Source organism: Furipterus horrens, unplaced genomic scaffold (genome assembly GCF_987537825.1).
Source record: "Furipterus horrens unplaced genomic scaffold, mFurHor1.1.pri manual_scaffold_1, whole genome shotgun sequence".
Taxonomy (NCBI): Eukaryota; Metazoa; Chordata; class Mammalia; order Chiroptera; family Furipteridae; genus Furipterus; species Furipterus horrens.
Genome location: NW_028327171.1, coordinates 52,521,755 through 52,541,751, shown reverse-complemented (window position 1 = coordinate 52,541,751; position 19,997 = coordinate 52,521,755). Strand labels below are relative to the sequence as shown.

Genomic DNA, 19,997 nt, shown 5'->3' with positions numbered 1-19,997 from the left:
TCCAGCCTGTGTGTAGGTGCCAGCTGGTGTGCATGCATGCCTGTGAGAGGGACAGGAAAGGATTTCCTCTATTCCCTCTCCATTTTCCTCTCTCTTCTGGGAGGGGGGGAAATTTACCAGCTTTCCTCATGTAGGGCTTGATGTCGGTTTCTAGGTGTGTGAGGCAGGAGGAAAGAGATGGTTAGAAAAGGTGGTGCAGGGCATTGTAGCAATTTCTCTAGCAACCAATGAACTCTCTTCTCCTAAAGATGGGAACTTTCTTCTATCCTCTGACTTACTTATACCTGGTGTGAGGACAGATGGTTTTTTATGGCCTTATGTCTCATGAGATCACTCAAATGCCTGAAGAGCAGACACCATTTTCATGGAAATGCAGGACAATTTAATGAGTTTAGAATTCATTTACAATTTGAGCTACCTGGAAAATTACAATTCAGAAATCATTTGTGCAAGTGTGCATATATGTGGGTGTGCCCATGTGTGCTGAGGTGTACTGTGTCTTTATAGGTCAGGCAAAAAGACATCCTTTAGAACACACCTATTGGGCTAGCGGGTGGGATGAGGTAAGGAGATTAATTAAATGTAACCTTAATTTACTACCTTGTATTAATTCCCTTCTTAATCAGAGAGACATATCCAGAAGATGTGATCTAATTGATGTTTTTTGTTTTTTAATCTTCTCAAAGTAAAGGGACAATGCCAGTAAGTAATGTTTTCGGTGCTTCCAGGAAGAATATGATTCCTGTGTGCACTCAAGTGTACCTTGTAGTTTTAGTCTGTATTTAAAGTTTACGGTTGCTTTCTCAGCCTGAATATTTGGGAGACATTCTGAGTCCTGGAAATGAGCAATTAGCTTAATATAATGATAAAATATTTCAGGACAAGTCCATGAAGTACAAGGGTCAGTGCTTTGTTCTCAGTTTCTTATGAGCTGATTGCATTGTTACCCTTGACATCACCTTGATATCAGCAACTTCTAGGTGCTTGTTTTTATTTATTTATTTATTTTTGTTTGTTTGTTTTCTTTTTTACACGGAAGAATGGTGGGGCTTGGGGTCAGGGGGGCATTAGGGGGGCCTGGTGGAGCAGATCTTCTTCCTTAGATCCATCGCCTCTAATGCATCCCACAACTTGAATCCCTCCTTTACCCTTGACTCATTTCTTAAGACTCCCACATCAAAAATGCAGATGTGTGGTTATTTTGATCATGTGCATGAATGTCTCTTACTTGTAAGATGAGGGAAAGCAGACTTGCTCTTTTTGTCTGTCTTTCCACTGGAATCTTTAGTCATGTGGTTGGAGTAGTTCCCATTTACTCCTGCTGAACTATTTTTCCCAGTATACAGTCCCAGAAGCCCTTTTACATGCTTCACAAGAAATCTATACAAAGCTATAATGGCAAGAGCATCCTGGGGGCAAGAGCATCCTGGGGTCAGGAGACTGAGGTCTAATCTGGGTCAGCCTCTAACTTGCCGTCCACCTAACCCCTGGGCCTCCTCTTAGCCTCACAAACACTGCTTAGCTCCCTGGGTTGCTGTAAGAATAATAGCCAGCGACTTGTGAGAAGGCTCTGGAAGGGGGAAGCTCTAAATGCAAGAGGTTATATAACTGTGTTCTGGGGATGCTCACAGCTGTCAAGTGTGACACACTGACATCCCCCGTGCTCCTCCACTGTTGGGAAGCAGCTGTTGGTTTCATTTCAGCCTCTCCTTTCTCCATATGCCAGAGTGAGGGGAAATGAATGGATTGGAAGTCTGTTGGGGGTGGGGGGAAACCATCTGATGTGTCTTCTGTTCAGCTTTCATCAGTGAGTATTTTAAGTTTGGATATTCCCAGTGTAGGGGAAACAATGCAGAAGTCTAGTGACAGAAATGAAGCATGAAAATGACAGAGTGCTCAGGGTGGGAGGGGAGTCACTGAACAGGCCTTTTAAAATTAGGACTCTGAAAGAGCTGAGCACCTGTGAGGTGTGCTGGACTAGTTGATATACAAGTTGAGGTGCTTGTGAGATTGATTTCTTGTCCCTCCCTTTATTCCACATTTACCCATATCTGGAGGAGTTAGGCCACGGCCTCTGAACATGGACTGCTTCCCCACCTCACCAGGAGAACACCTGTGTTTGAAGATCTAGTGGAGATGTAAAAGTCTCCCCTGTCACGCACTGTCACAGGTGACCAATCTTGTCTTTTCCTTATCTCGGTAATTGTAAATGCCTCTATCACAGCACCCGTCATGGGTGTACAGACATATGTCAAGTTATGGTGGGAGGTGGAAGGTTAGCCCTTGGAAGGCAGGAATCATGTCTCCTTCATGCTCGTGTCCTCAAGGCTTGGCAGAATTTTTGTCACACATTAAGTACGCAGCGCCTGTCTAGTAAGTGCATGAATGAGTTAAAAAGAGAAAAAAAATTAAAGCAGTTTCCTGAAATTCCTCTGATTCAAGAATTCATGCTAGTGCCTCATCAAAATTTTCATGTGGAAAACAGCCATCGTTTCCTCAGGCGTAGACAGAACGTCACCAGGCTCAGGCAGTGGAGCATGCATTTGTTCCTAGGGTTGCCGTAACATGTTATCACAAACTGGGTGGCGTTAGAAAACAAATGTATTCCTCACGGTCTGGAGGCTAGGTGTCTCACATCAAGGAGGTGGCAGGGCTGTGTTCCCTCTGAAGGCTCTGAGGAAGACTCTTCCCTCGCCTCTCCCTGGTTTCTGGTGATTGCAGGCTGTTTTTGGCATCCCGTGTGTGGTAGCTGCATCACTTCAGTTTCTGCCTCCATCTGACATGGGCTCCTCCCCTCTGTGTGTCTGTGTCCGGCTTTCCCTCTTCTTTGAAAATAACACCTGTTCTTACTGGATTTAGGGCCCACCCAAATTCAGTAGACCTCATTTTAACTTGAACATCTGCAAAGACACTATTTCCAAATAACGTCCCATTCACAGGTAAGGGAATAGAGGGAGTTGGGACTTGAACATATCATTTTTTGCAGGATGCAATTCAACCTACAACAGCCCTTTGACCTCTTGTCATGGAACCTAGACTCACTCACTCCTCAGGCTCCGCTCCCAGTGGTTGTCAACCTGGCTTCAGCATCTCCAGCCCTGGGGAGTTACTTCCGTCAGAGGCCAATTTTTTTATATTTTAGCAGCAACTGTTGGCGATTTTTTCCTGTTATTAGACCTAACTCTACCTCCCTGCCATCTCCTGCATTCTACAGTCAGGGTGAATATGGAGTAATAAACTTGTTCCTTTGTAGGGAAAGAGGGGGAGCTTTCAGCTTTTGAAGATGGTGCTCTTGGCCTCCAAGGCTCCTCCCCTCTAAATCTTTCCAGTTTCTTCAAATCATCCAGGGTATAGTTTTATTTCCAGATTTCCTCCATGCTGATGGAACTGCCTGTTTATCAGTGTGTTGGCCAAAACTAAATGAGAATCTTCCAGGTGTGGTATGAGCACAGATCAAAGCAGACACATCTGCGTCCAGGAAATCCATTTAAGTTCATGCAGCCCCCGTCCCACTGTCTTGGTGGCCATTGCACATGCTTGAAACACTTGAATTTGCTCTTGGTAGCATGTGGTGCTGCTCAACTCTGTTCTTCTCATTTATTTAGCATTTAGACCCCAAGAGCAGGGCCTAGCCTTGTATGGTTGTACTGCTCCTGGTGCACTGGCCTGTGGCTGAAACAACTCTATCACTGAGTTGTCATTGCAGGGATCATGATGGGAAGGACTAAGGGAGGGGCCATCACTAGAAGTGGGTCTATGTTACAGGCCATTGTGTTGCTTCTTGTCTCCAGAGAGCTGATCAGAAAAGAACGCAGGTGTGCTTTGGGGCTAGCTATGGAAAACGCTTTAGAGTTTTCTGTTGTTGCTCTGATTCGCTACTGAGGTGGAGGATAGCTCCTTCATACCATTAGGTGGGAGGTCTCCTCAGACACTTTGGTGCTGGTTGAGTGCATGTAGACTCTGGTCATCCCAGCCCTTTCACTTTGAATGAATTTATACAGATGAATAAATGAATGCCATAGATAGAACCAAAAGGGATTTGGAGATGATAACTCAAGGACATTATAGGGTCTGGATTAAGAACATGAGCCCAGAAATCAGGCAGATTTACACTCCTGGCTCCACCTCCTGTTTGGAAAAGTTATGTTGTAAAATGAACCCATTTTACAAAGAAGCCATGTAATTTTGTAATCAGGAAGGGAAGCTAAGGCCCAAAGGAGTCAGATGATTTGTCCAGGGTCAGTTTGTCCACGCTGGTGTGTGTTGCCCCAAACCAGTTCAACTTTTTGGTGTCTAGTTTAAGGCTTTTTCTCTAAATCACTCCAACACTTCAGAAATCATCAGTTTATGTTATTTATTACCAATCCGCTTTTGTTTACGGAATAAACGGTAATAAATAAAATTGGTATTTAAAACATTTCTCACTAGAACACTGAGTGTCTCTGTCATGTATATGGATTCACTGCAGATGTGTCCGGATTACTGGTGGGAAATGGTTGCCCTGTGACACAGGGCCATAAGAGAAGTTGCCCCAGACCTTGGTAATGTTGCGCATTTCTGTTGAGCAGTCTGGGCAGCGCTGGCCCCAGGGTAGGCAGGCACAGTGCAGAGGCTGTCTCTGCAGATTAGGCAACTGCCTGCATCCTGAAGTCCCGTTATCTCCAGTTAACATGCAATGTGCACTATATTTTCTCTCAATTTCCTGTGAATTGGAGAGGTGCATTGTGCCAGCTTTCCTAAATTGCCACAATCAATATTGTGCTGCCTTTGTTTTTTTATGCATGCTAATGACTTTTCTCCTTTTGAAATGTACTTGTTTTCCAAATCAGTCTTTGCAACATTAAAAAAAAAACCTAAAAAGAAAAAACAAAGCCCCTCTGCATCACCAGGAGAGTTTCTGCCTGGAGTTCTGGGGCATGAATCTGCATAGGGGTGGAAAACTCTACTCTGCAATGCTGAGAGACCAGCTGGCCTTTCTGGGTGGCTCTACCCAAAGCCAAGGCAGCTTGAAGAGGGAGGCAGGGTTTTGGCTCAGAGAACCTCTTGGCCTGGTGAGCAAACAGCTTGAAGACCTGTGCACATGCATCGGCATTCAGAAACCATTCCCCCATGGCCCACCCCCACCCTCTCAGCTGAATTGCTTTCTAACAGGGCCTGTGAGTTTGGAGGCACTGAAGTGGCCTCCTGAGATTGGGTGGTAGCCTTCTACCCCTATTTATACAGGGTTAGGTGTATGTACTTTACCAGACCTCTGGGGCTCCATTCTGCATTATTTCTGCTTTTATTTTCTGCATACATCTTTTATTTCAGAGGAAGAAACCCCTCCCTGGTGTGATGTGACACTGTTTCTGCCATCTGTGGCATCTACTCTGGTCTGTACTTCATGACAATGTCTATTTTTTTCTCTGGCTACCGTCTATCATTAAGGATAAGATCAAATGTTCCTTTTCCTGCAACCTTTTCTGATTTCTGTTATTCATTCATTTATTTGTTTTCAGTAAGTCTTTTATTGAGGACCGCCTATGTGCTCAGTGCTATGGATGAAACACTGAAGAAAACAGACAAAGATCATTGCCCATGGTCCTTACCTTCTACTCTGGGGAGAGAGGGGGGAAAGGTATATATGGGGTGTCAGGTGGTGGAGATGGCTGACGAACAGGTAAGTCCGTTCTCTCCTTTGGCCTCAGGTCTCACGTGCCTCTCGTGGTATGTGCATTAAAACACATGGGTCCTACATTTTGGGTGATTTTAGGGATTTCCAAAGCTTTTTAAAACATATGTGAATTTTGCCTTAGCCATTGACTTAGGGACCAATCTCCTGATGTGATTCATTCCCACCTCTTTCTCCTATCACAGGTGAGAAAACTGTGTCAGAGGGAGGGAGTTCCCTCCTCTAAATGAGAGGCAGGGCGAGAATTGAGCACATGTCTTTGTCATCTGCAACCAGGGCTTTATCCTCGTTAGCCTCATTTCTGTAATACCACGGCGGTTGTGCGAATGTGGCCTAGTAATGCCAGTGAGAGGAAAGGTGCCCAGAAGCTGGGCAAGACGTGCATGCTGGGTGGGTTAACAGGAGTGGTTGGTTCCCGACAAGCGTGCAGTGGCCCTGGGCTGCCTCGGGCTCCGCTTGGCTTGGGCTGGAGATGCCTGTTGGAAACCTCTAGCTGCTTCTCCTCTGTGTCTAATGAATTCAGACTGAGTTGGAATGCTCCCTGCCCCCTTCACTGCGGTTCGTTAAAGCCCATCTTCCACATGGAATTGGCAGGTTCACTTAATTGTTTGGGAGCCATATAAAAATGCTTGGTTCTTTGTTCCTACATTATGCCATTTCACAGTGTCTCTTCTCTCACAAATTGCTGAGACTGTTCAATTTGGGCCTTCAATTGGTTCTCTCAGAGCAAATCTTTCAATTTATATTCCAAGGCCTGTTCTTTCTGATTACATGTTTAGGACATCAGTTAGGTTTCTTAATCTATTCGTTAATATTTATTTTTGCCTTTCTCATTTCTTCCTTTAAATGTGTTCCATTATGAAAAGCATGCAGTCATATGGCTGTCATGAAATGCAAGTACTGTTTTTTCCATTTGCCTGCTATAGTGAATGGTTTTTTATTTTTATTTTTTGCTTAATTTTTCCTCTGTTTTGGGTCCTGATAATGATGATGATGCAAGTGTTTCTTCTTAAATCAGTTCCTGCAATTAGATATCAAGTGGGCAGAGATTATTAGTGAACAAGAGAAACACCCAGGAAACCACGACCCAGACTTTAGAAAATGTGCCAAGTGCAGTGCCAGCTATGAAAAAGACTAACTGGGTCTGGTCTCTTTGCTCATGGTGCTTTGAGTTTGGGTTCCTCCACATGTCCTCATTTGTCTTGTGGGGTCCCCACTGTGTCTCCATTAATCCACGAGGAAACAGACTAAGGCTGCTGAAGTGATCTGCAGGAGCTCATACAGTGACAAAGGATCAGCTGGGGTTTACACCCACATGTAGAGGCTCCAGGGCCAGTGTGAGAGTCTGTGTGCTAAAGGAAGGCATCCCACGGCTTCCCCCCTTAAATGGGAGCTCTGATCAGACAGTGGAGACAGCTCCTCCTGAGTGTAATCGGAGGCTCTCCTGATTTCTTTCATTGAGAGCATTGGAAACATTACAACATGCATATAGGTCTCTACTGCACTTGTATTTTACAACTTCTCCAAGCTTCATTATTTTATTTTATTTTTTTTTTAATTCATTAAATGGAAGTGGGTGGAGACAGAGGCGAGAGAGAGGGAGAGGAGGTGAGTATTTCAGAGAATGGGTTCTGGAGTGCAGAATCCTGGCTCTGCTCTGTCTTGTCTCTCTGATCTTAGAAACTTGAACCTCAGTTTACTTATTTGTAAAATGGAAATGGTAGTACCTACCCGAAAGATCACTTGAGGATTTAATTGAAAAAACAAACAAATAAAAAAAAAATAACAGAAGCATATGTGAAGCATTTAGTACAGTACCTGGCATTTTTCTGTTGGGGGTCATTTATTCATTTGCATATTCAATGTATGTCATCCTGACACTATTATTATAACCCCAATTTTGGCCCATGTAGGAACTCAGTAAAGCTTTGTAGGTAAGACATGGTTGCATTTGTGGTGAACCAAAACTTGGTGAGTGTGAAACGATAAAATCACATTGTATTAAAATGCTACTTTAGTGTGAAAAACCACTCCTCATGGAAGTGCCCTGCAGAGAAAGGAGTGTTGAATTCTGACAGGGTCATTATGGAATAGAGGGACTGCAGGATGGTGGAGGGACGTGGAGTGAAGTGGCCTGAAGTGGAAGAGCCTGGAAGGCTGATGTGGTTGGTGAGCACGTTTGGTCTTAAAGGTCGGATTACAGAGTTTAGGCTTCGTGCAGGCAGGCTTTCGTTCATTCGTTCGTTCATTTGTTTGTTCATTTATAATGCCGGGGTGTGTGGAAGATGGATCAGAGTCAATAAAGATAAACCAGGTTGATGGAGGCTAAAATAATCTTGAAGGGAGAGAGATGATGAGGGCTGGATTCAGGACACGGATAATGGGAAAGAAAAGTAGCTGAGAGAAGTCAAAGATGATAGGATGGTTTAAAAGCACTTCTAAAAAAAAGAATTTGAAGTCCTAGATGGTCATGAAAGGAAAAACAGGCAAACCAAGTAATTTGGAATGGCAGTAAGAGTGCTCCAGGCAGAGAATAATGGGGATCTTGATTAAAGTAACCTCACAGGACCATGCAGAGGGTCTGTGGTGGGGAGTTTGTTCTGAAAACTCCAAAGCTCAGTTTGGGGGTTGGCCAAACAACTGAGCTTCACCTGCTCTTCGTCCATCTCTTAATTATGTCAGTCCTACTGATAACTTCTGTTTTCATCGTTTTAAATTTCTTATATTTAAAACCTTTCTAGCAAAAGTCAAGAAAGAAATGTCATTTTTTTTCTCTCCACCATAAAATAGACTATTTTCCTTTTCTTATTCGACGCTATATCTCATTTGCCCTTCTGTTTTTTTTTCCCTCCTTAAAAAATCTCTGCTAAGAACATGTATATGGAACAGGTTGCAAGGATGGTTCAGCCGAGTGCTGGAATATATTTAAGAATTCTTTACTGTCTGCCAGCTCAAGCAGAGAAACTGTTGCTTTGAAATATGTGCCTATTTATTTCTGCTTACAACCTTGCTTTCCGGTTCATTTATTTTTGTAGCCATTGCATTGATTAGCGAGACTATAAATAGGTCTGCTTGTCAGGAGCTGATGCTGTGCATGCTGATTGCAGTCTCTGGTTAGGAACCCAACTGAAAGGATGAGGTAGCCCCCACCCTGCCTTTTTTTCCCTGAACAGGTTTGTCCAAGTGCTGCCCTCTGATCAGTTCCCCTGTTGGCCGAACCTGCCTTTGACCCTCAGCCACAGGGAATCAGTGCATGCTGGCACTACTCCAAATGCCTCTGGCATAGAACTTTGCCCAAGTTGGCCAATCATTTCTCACAGCTGCTCAGTGGTGCTAGTCTTTGTTGATATTTCCTAGAAAATTTTGGCTCCACATTTGTCATTGGTTACTTGGTTTATTTGACACTTAGCTTGTCTTGCATTTTGTTGGAGACTTTAGGGAACAAACACAGTGATAAAACTGGGGCTTATAGTGTTTGAGGAAGACGAGGAATAATATTCAACACATTCCTTTTTTTCAGTGTGTAATTTAATGGTTTTAGTATATTTGCAGAGTTGTGTAGTGATCACCATGATCTAATTCCAGAGCATCTTCATCACCTCAAAAAGAAAGCCCATGCCCCTGAGCACTCACTCCCCATTGCCCCTTCTCCACAACCCCTGGCATTTAGTAGTTCTTCCTAAATCTATGGATTTGCCTGTTCTAGACATTTCGCATGAATGGAATCATATACTACGTGGACTGTGTGTGGCTTGTTTCACTTAGCACAATGTTTTCAAAGTGCATACATGTTGTAGGCTGTATCTGTGCTTTATTCCTTTTTACGGATCTACCACATTTTGTTTATGGGAGCAATATTTTGAGTATTTGCGTTGGGTGTATTCATGTTCCATGCACTTTGCCTTCTTAAGTTCATTTATCCTCACATTAAACCTACTTTGTTGGTACAATTATAATCACTATATTATGTCTAAGGAAGTAGGTCACACAGCTGATAATTGGCAGAGCAGGCTTGGTTTCACCACAGCCTGTGCTCTTAACCACCACATAATTCCACTCCCCCGTACAAGTCAGAGGATATAAGATACGTTTTAAAATGATTATAAACATGGAGAAAGTTACAGAGGCCTTAAATGACTACTGTGGGGGTCAGTAGCTCAGAGTTGGGTGGCCTGTGGTTCGGGGGGTGGGGGTGGCGGCTGATACAATGTGAATCATTTTTACGTGCCCTTTGGATTATGTGCTTTCAGGCCAGCAAAGCGATGGTTTCTACAGGGAGGTGGGGCGGGACTCCTAATCTGTGGACTCAAGCAGTGGGTGGGGCTGAGCTGCAGGCGGGAGGTTTTCAGGCCGTCTGTGCACGTAGGTGGGGTAGGGGCAGGGGCAGGGGCAGGCAGGGACTTGATAGCAGGCAGTTGTTTTCTGCAGGAATGTAGAGGAGTACCTGCAGGACTAAAGGTGGTGCCGGGCTCACCGTACACTTGGTGAGTGACCGAATGAATGAGATACCACGGACGGGGGCCAGATCAGAGAGCCTTGAACCACAAATTATAGAGTCCATGCTGTGGGGTGCCTGGAGGGTGTTGAAACTTGCAGTGATGAGATACTTGCTTGTTGGATGGTATATGTCCTGCCCAAGTCTGCCCATATTTGTTACTTTGCCAGAGCTTCTGTCCAGCATCTGTCTGGGGTCCTTTCCAGGTTCTTTCCTGTGGCATTACAGAGTCAATTCCCTGGAGATGGAACTCTTCAGGCCTAGTCTTTGCCCTAGTGGCGCCATAGGAAATTGTTCTGTGATAGAATGCTTTTGTTTCTTGCACATCAGTTATTCCTTCAACAAGTATTTGGGACCCTACTTTGTGCTAGAAAGTGCTTTTAGGCACTGGAGACAGACATCCTTGAACAGAATGGAGGACTCCCACTCTCTTGAAACTTAGTTTATCAGGGGAAAGGGAAAAATAAAGAATTGACGTGATAAATTATTTTGTCTTTTATTTAATACAGTACATTTTGTAAAAAAGAAAAGTAGAGCACAGTAAAAGGCGATGGGAAGAGGTGGACATTTTAAATAGAGTAAGGAGGTGACATTGAAGCAAAAACTTGCAGGTGGTTAAAGATGGGCTATAAGTCAGGGCAGAATTCTGAAGATGTCATGCAGGAGATGAGTTTAGCTGGTGTTTACACAGGCTCAGTAGTGGGAGCAAGGCTCCTCTGGTCATGGTGGGGAGAGCTCTGACTTTTCCTTTGAGTGGAATGGCAGCATTTCAGGGCTGAACAGAAGAGTAACACATTTGTGCATGTGGTTTACAGCATTGAGAATCTTAGAATGATACTGAATCTGTAATATGTTAAGTGCACTAATTTGAGTAAACAGATGAACTACTCACGATACAAAAGATCATGATTGTCATAGGTTCAGAATGTGGGGAATTCTGGAGTACTCTGTTAGGCTCCCAGGGGCCCTTGGAATATGTTTATTTCTTGTTTTTGGTTGGTCAGAGCCTTAAGGAGACATGACTGCCTCCTACAGGAGAAACTTAGCCATGTCACGTTCATGCTGGATGGGTTTCCTGCTACTGGCTATATGTGACCAGACCTTGGGTTTTATCTGTTCTAGGAAGACCTAGCAATCAGTATCGAATCATTTGCATACTTTATAGTGTATGCTCTAAGACATAATTATAGATAAGGCACATAGCTCCTGGAGGCTAGTGTATTCAACTATCCATTTTATTTCACAAGGTTTCCTTCAGGTTAAAAAGATGAACTCAGAAGTGTCCTTTTAGGCTGCAAAGTATTGTGCCTATTACACAATGTCACCTTATTCCACTGGGAGTAGGAAACAGGTCAAAGAGTAGTCACATTACCTACTGCATGAATGGACAGCCCCTTGTGACATAAATGTATAGCAGCACTGCATAAAAGTACCAATGTCACTTATTTTATCTGCATTGGTGTGGGGCCAGATAAAATTCTTCTCTGGGCCAGAATTTTTGGAAGATGCCTTCAGTGTTTGAAATTCATGCTAGAGCTGTTGCACTCCCTTCTCCCCTCCCCGCTAGAGATTATGCGATAGTTTTTTGGCAAAATGTCAATTCAAATGTTTGTAGGGGTGGCTGAATGAATTAAAAAGCAGAGCAGGCATTTAACTGGCAGGCTGAAAGGAAAATATCAGTTTCTGCGGGTTAAGCAGGATCTTTGCAGCATATTTAGCACTTGACTTCTTCCAAATTTGTCTACATGAAATAACCTCTGTTTTCACACAGGAAATATTTGAATAACTTTGAAATATGTGTGTATGCTGGGTATGTGACCAGATGGAAGAGCATTTCTTGGCCGATGAGTGTAAACAAGCTGCCGCTAATGTTGATGTTACAGCTGTAGACATAAGTATATTTTTGTTGCTAATATTTTATTTGGGAGAGTGTATAGTACTTTGAAGCTAAACCCAAATTGAGTTTCTATTTGAATTTTGTTGACAGAGCTTTCATTTATGTTATTGATTTTACTTACCCTTATTGGCTAGAATATTTAACGCGATGTGTAATGGATGCAACTGTTTACATTTTTCAGATAGTTTCCAAATAATCATTTCTATCTCTAGTTCCCCTGGGGTAAAAGTGCTTTGCAAACAGCTTTAGAATATTGTAGTTAAAGTAAATTGTCAGGAAGCTGGATGGATTACTGAGTTTATAGAGTTTGGGTGACTGATCTGCTGCTGTGTTGATTGGGAGAACTGGAAGTCATTTCTTGTGCAAGAACTTAGATTTTTGGAATGTCATGAGGAATGGTGTTTCATGGTTATGACCTAGAAGTGAAGGAAGATAAAGGACCTACTATCTATCACAAACCATCCTGTCACACGCCATCTCATTTAATCCTAACTTATCACGCCAGTTGATCTTATTCCTATTTTATACTGTAGAAAAGTAGCTTTTGAGAGACAGAATTCCCAAGATCCCTAATTGCTAGTTAGTGGCAAAGTTAAGATTTGGACCCATTTTAACCTACTCGAAAGACCAGGCTCTGTTCTCTGTCTTTGGTTGACTCTAAGGAGGGAGCAAAGTGCTATTTGTTAACTTATTCCAAATGATTGGATTGGACAGAGCTAGTGTTTCTTAGCCTTTAGATACATACATGGAGAACCGATGCCTTTACCTGATGATGAATTTATTTTCAATATTTAATAAGTGTAGTAATGCTGGATCTGTGCGATCCAATCACCTGGATCTTGTTTTGACAAATAATTGTGTGATTATCTTGGGCACTAATGAAGCATTAGGTTTCTTCCAGCTCTGTGACCGAGACCATGACGACTCAGGAATGGCTTCTTCCAGGGTATTTCCAGAGCTTCTGCTTCCATATGGTAGTTAATTTTTCCCCAGTGGGCTTTGCTCTCTCCAAGTAAAGGAGTCCAGGGGACACTGAAACCAGACCACCTAGGAGATCTTAAATGAATTTGCTAAATGCAAATATTATTAAATATAAAAATTTAATAAAAATATAATAATTTTTATTAAATATAAAAATGTTTGGAGAAATCAAGGTGCCCATGCACACAGTTGCCTGTGGGTGTGCCACACTGGCATCTCGACCCAAGTATGATGGAACAGTGAAGACAAGTCCAACCAGACCACAGACTAAAAGGCTGTGATAGCAGGAGCGGAAATGCCAGGTGTTCTCTGGCTTTGGTATTCCCACAGTGCAAGTCTGAATGTGGCTTGGTCAAAAGATGTCCGTTTCTCTGATTTTAAATGAAATTGCATGTCTAGCTTGTTCAGGGTAGTTTTGGTGTGTGTCACTTGAAAGAGATTTGTCTGGGATCCCAAATCTCCGAATTCCATGAGAGGTAACACTATGAGTGGGCTAGAAGTGGAAGGAGTAATGGTAGGAGTGGGGCCACTGGTGTGGATCTGGGTGTGTGCACGTAAACACATTGGTCCAAGTGTGTGGTTTGTAGCAGGGGGAAGGAGAAAGAAAGAGTGGTGTTCTGGGTAATTAGTTATAAAAATAAAACAAACAAAATGCAAAGCAGCCTATGTCACAGGATTATTATGAAAATTTACTGAGATAATACATATGAAGTGATTTAAGCCTGGCATATAGTAAGTACTCAATAAATAGTGCTTTTTATATTACTTTTGCTTCTATTACTATACACACACACATGCATGAGAGAAAGGCTTATAAATGAATAGGATGCTATGTAAGTTTTATAACATTTATAACTGATAGAATTAGATGATGATTACAATTAGGATCTAAACCAGACACGTGAGAAGGTTGGATTTCCAATCAGAATTTTATAATGATTCTGTAAAAGGCATTATTTAAGACAGTAATGGGAATGTGGACTCTCAGGTGCCACTTGTCCGAAGCCTTTGGTGGAGGGTAAAAGGAGTGGGCCAGAGTGACATTTGACATTCCAGTCTCTTCACTGTCCTTCCCATGAGGCCTGTCAGCATGCTTTGGTGGGGAAGGCAGAGATTTTAAGCGGTCAGGGAGGAATCATTAGCTGCTGAGGTGTGAATCATAGGTTAAGAAGGCTAAGAATTCCCTTGCCTTTGTGACCCCTTCTATCTTGCGGTCGGAATTATGGTTGGGGCATAGGTGAGGATGCTTAGCAAGGCAAGGGATGGAGAGAAAACATTCTTAAGTGCCCGTTTTGGTTATAGACATAAGGCGGTCTCCACCGTGCACTCTGTGCCTTGACAAGAGAACCTTTCTGGATGCCAAGGCCACTTGCCTGAGTTAGGGATGAATGGCAATTTGTTCTTCCTATGACTCCTAACTGATGAAAGTTAGTTTTTCCCTGGCTCTTAATTACAAGGGGAAGAAAATCTCACTCAGTAAATTATGTCAGTTGAAGAATATGTGGTGGTCACCCTGTAATTGTTCTCTTAAAATTCTTTAGGGCTTTTTTTCTTTTTCTTTTTTTTTTCACTATTTGGTTGGCACTTCCGAGCTTCCCAAGGAAATGGGACAATGAATACATGTGTTTCTTTTCATTTGGAATCAGATGTATTTAGAAGCCAAATCTATAGTGAGTAGAGGGTCACTGTTGTTTAAGAGGCTGTTAATCACTGACTGTGTACAGTCCAAGTAGAAACTAAAGACCAGAGCTTTAATCTTGTTGGCTTTCCTCTGGAGGAAAATAAGGAAAGAGGCTGCCAACCGCCTGCCTGAAAGATGGGAGCATTAGAGGCGACCTATCTCCCACAAATCAAAAGAGGCCCCTACACTTATTCTGGCTTCTCTTTTTCGGGCAAAATATGGCTGTGTGTGAATGGTGTTCTTGTGAAGGGACAGCCTGGATCCAGGCCCTGAGAGCTGATGTGGGGAAGGGCCATGATGGGGGAAGGGCCATGCTGGAGTGCTCAGGGAGCTCTATTATGGAGGTGACCTAAGCCCGCATCTAGCATCTAATTCTTCTCCGTGGGTTTTGCTGGCTCCATTTGCCAGCGGAGAGAAATGATTGCAGAGACCTCCTTGTAAAAGAGTGGGTAGTGCCATTTGGTTTACCTACTCATTTGTTGGGTTGCATTTGAAGCTCTGGCATCACAGTAGCTCGAGCTCATCAGTCTGTGGAAGGGAAGGGAAGGAAAGGGAAGGGTGAAGAGCACTGCAGGGAAACAGGTGCCTGGAAGTTGCCAAAGGGTTTAGAGAAACGGTGTTTCTGCCTCTGAAATAACCACATTAGTGTGGGCATCTAACTCAGGCCAGGGCAATGAAATAAGGGAGATTTGATGCCCATGGGTGCTAACTGGGATTCAGGAGAGACAAAAATTGTTTAAACTCATTCCCTTCAAAAAGTCTGGATGTGAGATAAACTGGGGGCTGTGCACCCAGGCCCGATCATCCCAGAGGCGGGGCCAAGGTAGTGAGAGAGCCTGGCTGCATGCATGATCTCCCCTGGCTAGCTGGGTGGGCGGGACCCATACAAGTGGTTTCAGTGTGGGGTTCTGGCCAAGGGAGGCAGAACTAGAAAGAACAACAATGAGCAGGAATCAAAACCTGGATGATAGCAGCGTATTTCATAATTGTCAGTGATGTGCAGGTATGAAAAGAGAGGTGGTAGTTCAGGAGCGTAGAGGGCAGGAGTTGTGGTCCAAGTCTGGCAGCTTGGACTCAGTATACAAACGGGAGTAAGTTCGTGGGGCACCTAGTCTGATCTGCCTGGAGAGTAGCCATGGCTGCTTACAAGCCTGGGCTGGGACTGGAAGCACATCTTTCCTGCAGTCTTCTTGACGGGTGGGCAGCATAGAGGGTATTTATTTTTATTTTTACTGATGGGGAAACAAAGGCTCAGGAAAATGGAATACCCTGCAGGTCGTGTGGCTAGGAAGTGGAAGAGCCAAGATGGGAATACTGGTTTTCTGAGCTTTTCCTTCCCTGACCCAGCTCTTGTTGTTCATATGTACAGACTGGATACATTTCCTCTGACAGATTTCACTGTTTCGCAAACAGAGCTATGTTTATATTTCAATGATTTGATCACATTCAGTTTTTATGAGCAAATGTTTCTACCTGTATTGCTTTTGAACCTAGAAGGACGCTTAGCATCTCTGTCATCGCAGCACGGTTTGGGGTTAGCAGAGCTGGCTCCGAGGCTGGGATGACAGTCCTGTTCCATCCTAGCAGATGGAGAGGCAGGTTACTGACGCTGGCTTTGTAGCGCCTTCTCTCTTAGGAAGGCAGATCAACACACGGCTACGACATGTCAGTGACAGGAAGGAGCTTGTTTTCAGCACTTCTCTTTTGTAGTTTTGCTGATAAGACTAAATGGCAGACAGTCCTTCAGCAAGTTACAGATGTGGATGACTGAATCCCATTAGTGAGTTACTTCCTAAGTATTGTAAAAGTACCCATGTCTCCTTGCTGTCTATGCGGTAAAGTTTAAACTTCTGAAATTCCAAGCTTCTGCGATTTGGCTTGGGCCTCCCTCTGCAACTGGTCCCCTAGTAAGCTCCCTCCCAGGCCTCCCTGGAGCCAGGCGTCCAGCCTAGACACTGGCCTTCCCAGCCTTTCTGAATGGCCTTTGCCACCACCTCCTTGTGTCAGGACACTAACTCCTTTTTGAATGTCACTTTCATCCTGCTCCTCCTTCACTCTTGGCCACTTTTCTCTACCAAACTAACCCATTCCTGCTTCTCAAAACTCACATACTCATCTCTGCATCACAGGACCTAGCAGATGGCTGCATTTATAGGACATGGGTTCAAGTTTTGTCTCTGAATGAGATCGGTAAACCTCAGAACATAGTGCATTCACTGGAGGCTCTTTGGGAGGATCTTCCTTCATCTTCTTCCTCTGCATCACAGGATTAAGTGAAAGAAGTAGAATGTTGGTCTAAGGCTTGAAAAACCAGGATGCCCATCCTGAATGACCATCTAGCCTGTGTCACCTGGGCCGGTGAATTTTCACCTCTCTCAGCCTCGTTTTCCCTAACTGCAAAATGAGTGTTGGGTCAGACTACCCACTACACATGCTAAAGCGTACGGACACTAGCCTCGCGTATCTGTATATCTGGGAAAGAAAAGCCACATGATCTTTCTTCCCACCCCAGTGGCATGCTGCTTCCTTTCCTCCTGGCCCTAACACTCTGCCAAGGACATTCTGCCTGAGGGCAGGGCCTTTTTGTCAGTTTTCCTGCTAGCTTCACTAGAATGGCCAGAATTGCATCCAGCATGAGCAGCAGCTTTGAAAGCCTCCAGTAATTGGACGGTGCCCACTTCCCAGGGAATTGCAGAGATCCTCATCAAATCTCCGCTGGCATTTTGATGATTTTTCTCCTGTTACTTTGCATAGGATGAGTGGACCAGATTGATACTACTAATATTGTATCTCAGTGCTTTCCTCTTCAGACCTGTCACCTCTGTGAAAGATTCTTTTTGAATTTTCTCTGTATCATTTTCACAGTCTTCTTTTATTAGTACTTGACTTTATTTTATTGAAGATAACAGTGTAATTTGGAGTCAGTTCTTGCGATTGAGGTGATATAAGAGAAAACGAAGCTTACACATTTACTCTGATTTTGTGACTATAACATCTACAGTATTTATGGCATTAATTTTGTAGTGCAATGTGTTATATACCAGAACAGCATGTTATATGCATGAATGCGGTGCTTTGACGGAAGGATGTGTCCCTGGTAGCTTTGTCATCAGGCCTGTAACTAAATATGCACACAGATTAAATGACCAAGGGGGTGTTCAGAAACCTCCAGCTCAGGCAGGTGGCTGTGGGACTGTCTTCATGATGTACCTGTCGTTAATCTCTTCTCTCCCTGCCGACGTCAGCTGCACTCTGGCTCAGATTCTTATTTATTTCCTCCCCTGGGTCACTGCAAAAGGCTCCTCTTTGACTTCCTTGCCTCTGTCTTAACGTGGCTAAACCATCTTCCACATGCCCAGCACTGGGAACTCTGTCCCGGGTACTGCCTAGTCATTTTCTTGCTCAAGGACCTTACTTGCTGTCCACTGCCCAAATAAGAAGTGGTAGACGCACTGGCCTGGCACCTGTGTCTCTCTGCATTGCCCATTGAACTTGTCTGATACTTTCCTGCCCCTCCGCCTGGTTCACTCATGTCTATGGCACATTACCACTCCCTCACCTCTCATGAACTCATCCTTCCGAGCCTATTTCTATGACAAAGAACTTCTAGCCTCCAGGAATTTCTCCATCTTCCAGACCTTGCAACTCTTAGTGGAGCCTAATGTATTAGTTATTGATGGTAACAGATTATTCCACAACTTAAAACAGCAAACCTACATTACCTCCCACAGTTTCTGAGGTCAAGAATCTGGGAGTGGTGTAGGGGAGTGATTCTGGCTGAGGGTTTCTCATGAGGGTGCAGTCATCTGAGAACATGACTGGGGCTGGAGGAGCCACTTCTGAGCTCATTCTAGAGGCTCTTGGCAAGAAACTTCAGTTCTTCTTTATAGGGCTTCTCAGTGACATGCAGCTGGCTTCTCCAAGGTGACTGATGGGGTGGGGGAGAGAGAGAGAGAGAGAGAGAGGTATGCTAAGATGGAAACTGCAATGGCTTTTGTAATCTAATTTTGGAAGTAAAGACCATCACTGCTGTTGGTCACACTGACCAACCTGGTGCATTGTGGGACATGACCACACAAGGATGTGACTAACAGGAGGTGAGGTCATCATGGGCCACCTTGGAGGCTGTATACTGGACCTGCCTTGTCTTTTTGCATGTATATATTCTGTTTTTCCAGATAGCTGGAAACTATTTGAGATCAGAGGCTGTTCTCCTTCACTGTTGTGACTCCCATGATTCATTCAGAGTGCTTTTCATGGATGTGTTTGTCTCACCTGTTGGGCTTCTTATTTTTTATTTTTTTATAGACAAGGCCTAGAAGTCATATGGCAGAGCTTGTGAATTTCAGTACTAGTCTTTCTGATTTAAAACCTATGTTCTTTCCATTATAAAATGGTTTGCTGATTTTCATTTCTGTATTTTCTACAACCTGCTTCCTTTCTGTTAGCTTTGGTGATCGTTAAGAGGAACAACTGGATAGCGCCCATTGATGTGGGGAAATATTTGTATTCTCCAGTTCCCAAATAGAAAACGTTTCTAAGAAGTTGTTTAAAACAACTGAAACCTCATCTTCCTGGCCTTCATTTATTCAGCAGTTGTCTAATCCAAGCCTCTGATTTATCCGACTGTTCTACTGAACAAGGCCATTTAGGAGCCCCTAAGAATGCCGCGTTTCAACAGGAGTCTTCATACGTGGTTATGGGGGCGATCTGGTCTGTCAGCTTCCCCCACGAGAAATTTCCTACCACAAAATCTTGTCCATCTGTTTCAGACAAGAAAGGCTCTTGGAAACAGACTGGGTTTTCTAGATTTGGTGGGATTGGGCTGTAATCTAAATTGGAATATCTCCTAATGAATTGCCCTAGATACTGTGACTCACCTTCAGAGGGTTTTGCATGTATGTATGTGTTTTATGCCTGTGGGTTATGGGAGTGTTGGGGAGAAGGGAAGAAAAAAAAGGAAAGAAAAGGAGCAGTCCTTGCTGTACCAAAAAGTTCAAAAGTTTTGGTTGTTGAATTAAAGGAGCTTTGATAATCTTTTTCATTTTGAACAAAACCTCTGACTCCCTTAGTTGACTTTCAAGATGTGAAATGAATGTAAATGTTTCTAATTTCAGTCGCGCTCCCTTTATGTTTCTGCAGGAACACAGCAGGTGGCTTTCTAAAACTTGAACCCCTCATTTTTTGTGTTCCCGCTCATGATCATCTTTTATGTCTGCAGGGGACATTTGTACTTGTTCTTGGAATTCTCCTTGGATTTTTGACTTACTGG

The 19,997-nt window shown here is 43.6% G+C and overlaps 1 protein-coding gene across 3 annotated transcripts in view; it reads left to right on the top strand.

Annotated features, from left to right (window-relative positions):
- MB21D2 (Mab-21 domain containing 2) overlaps positions 1 to 19,997 on the top strand; it is a 102,819-nt gene that overhangs the window by 47,156 nt on the left and 35,666 nt on the right. Inside the window, exon 1 of one of the 3 annotated variants that reach the window (XM_090282437.1) lies at positions 10,099 to 10,155. The exons of the other annotated variants lie outside the window; for them this stretch is intronic. The gene's annotated coding sequence lies outside the window, so the exon portion shown is untranslated. Of the gene's footprint in view, positions 1 to 10,098; positions 10,156 to 19,997 lie in introns of those variants that run through there. 3 annotated transcript variants of the gene reach the window in all.